Genomic DNA, 2682 nt, shown 5'->3' on the forward strand with positions numbered 1-2682 from the left:
TGGCTCAGAGTAATATATTTAGGCAAGAGTTGCAGAAAGAATAAAAATGGTATCCAGGAAGGAGAAGGAAGAAGAAGAGAGAACCCCCTTTCTGCGTGGCCTCTACCGTGATATATATATCTGTCTCTCTGCCACAATGCTAGCTGTCTTCTGCCGCCTAGCTCCGTATGTACGGATGTGTCAGGCGCCTGCTCCATGCATAACGGCCATTAATTCTCCTCTGATACGCATGCGGAAGGACCTACTAGCGAGGCATCTTGGTCATTTTCCCCTTTCCGGGCTGGGTTGAATGGTAGGGCTGAAGTTAATCCTGGTGAGGGCCTGATTACTGGGCCAAGAGGTTTGGGTCGGCTTGATTGAGGAGTCTAGGCGGAGTCCGGCCCTGTGACTGAGCGGGCTGGACCTGACTCTCGAGGGGAATATTGAAGCCTTAGAATCATGGACTGTTTTCATGGGCCTGGCCTTTTAGACCGGGGTGAAGAAATCCAGCGATCATCAATTGCCCATTTATCTCCTCAGCAGTTATTCCATGACTGGTGAGGGGATAAATCTTTAAACTCTATTCATGACCGTGTGGTCTGAGAACTGCTCTTGTTGAAAGTATCCCTTTCTTGCCTCTTTATTATTTTTGTCTGAGCGTTGGACTCTCATGTATGTTTTTTGCCCCTGAGTATTTATGGGTTGTCTTCTCTCGCGCGATTTGCGGGCTCTTTGTTGCCTGGACCTTTCTCTAGGTCAGAGCGGTCAATTCTCGAGGTCGGTGCCTCTTATGATTGCCCCTGATTCTCTGTTGGGCTTTGTATTTTGGTATGCAGTTTGCTTAGGAATCGCCTTGCCTTAATTCGGTCTGCCTATTGGGTTTACCAGTACTGTGCTCGTTTTCTTGAGATCGGCATGATGCTTTGGTACTTTTGGCTGTTGTGTGAGATCAAAGTCTCTCTACCTGGTGACTTGAGGTCCTTTGGGAGGTCGGAGTTTAGCTTTTCATTTATGGTCCCGTGCCCCAATCTTTTATGTGAGATCAGAACTATGTTCTTATGAGTTGTTTTTGCTTGTGGCACCGGACGATCTTGGGGATCCCGGCCGTTTTTGCTCCGGGAGATCTTTGAGATCTTCGCCGGTCTTCTACCTCAGTGAGGTCTTGTACCTCTCAGTGAGGTCTTCTGCCTCACTGAGGTCTTCTGCCTCATTGAGGTCTTCTGCCTCATTGAGGTCTTCTGCCTCAGTGAGGTCTTCTGCCTCATTGAGGTCTTCTGCCTCATTGAGGTCTTCTGCCTCAGTGAGGTCTTCTGCCTCAGTGAGGTCTTCTGCCTCATTGAGGTCTTCTGCCTCATTGAGGTCTTCTGCCTCCGTGAGGTCTTCTGCCTCAGTGAGGTCTTCTGCCTCATTGAGGTCTTCTGCCTCATTGAGGTCTTCTCCCTCATTGAGGTCTTCTGCCTCAGTGAGGTCTTCTGCCTCAGTGAGGTCTTCTGCCTCATTGAGGTCTTCTGCCTCCGTGAGGTCTTCTGCCTCAGTGAGGTCTTCTGCCTCATTGAGGTCTTCTGCCTCAGTGAGGTCTTCTGCCTCATTGAGGTCTTCTGCCTCAGTGAGGTCTTCTGCCTCATTGAGGTCTTCTGCCTCAGTGAGGTCTTCTGCCTCAATGAGGTCTTCTGCCTCAGTGAGGTCTTCTGCCTCATTGAGGTCTTCTGCCTCATTGAGGTCTTATGCCTCTCTGAGGTCTTCTGCCTCAGAGTGAGGTCTTCTGCCTCAGTGAGGTCTTCTGCCTCAGTGAGGTCTTCTGCCTCTCTGAGTGAGGTCTTCTGTCTCATTGAGGTCTTCTTCTTTTGCCAGGACCTCAGTGAGGTCTTCTCATGCCAGGACCTCAGTGACGTCTTCTCATGCCAGGACCTCAGTGAGGTCTTCTGTAACGACCCGGAAACCGGACCGCTACCGGCGCTAGGATCCAGGTCGGCTTAAGGCCGCCGGAACCCGTAGCAAGCCAAACATACATCCTGTGAACCTGTTCAATCCCATACATGAACCAAAACATACATAAAAATTTAAACTTTTCTTTCATTCACACATTTCTCTACCCAGCCTAGCCTGTGCATGCATAAACATAACATAAACCCCTCCTTGGAGTCCTCAACCAATACTCCAATGGGGTACATAACATATAGCAGGCTTGGGTTACATAAACATCAAAAAACATTTATATCATGTATTTAAGGGATTACAACAGACTCTAGTCAAGCACACTATAAAACTTACATTACAATACATAACATACTTTTACATTATGAATAAACCATGTCCACAGCTATGCTATTACATAAACTTCTCTTACTCTTCTGACTTCTCTATCTACACGGTACCTGCAAGACTGGGGTTAGGGGAGAGGGGTGAGCTAAAAAGCCCAGTGAGTAAAAAGTAAAACGTGATATTAATTCCTCCATTTTTAGGTATTTTATTCTTCATTTTATTATTATCATTTGCTTTAATTCCACACTTTTTAGGTATATTATTATTCATTTTATTAATAACATTAAATAACATAACTTTTTACTTTGCATGCTTTCATGAAATGCAACACATCACATTTAATCACATAAAGGATGGTATTGTCACCATTAGTCCTCACATCTCCAAGTGCCAGGGGCGTAGAATGGGCCTCGCTGGTCTTTCTCTTACATAACATACATA

Source organism: Manihot esculenta, chromosome 5 (genome assembly GCF_001659605.2).
Source record: "Manihot esculenta cultivar AM560-2 chromosome 5, M.esculenta_v8, whole genome shotgun sequence".
In the NCBI taxonomy this organism is placed as follows: Eukaryota; Viridiplantae; Streptophyta; class Magnoliopsida; order Malpighiales; family Euphorbiaceae; genus Manihot; species Manihot esculenta.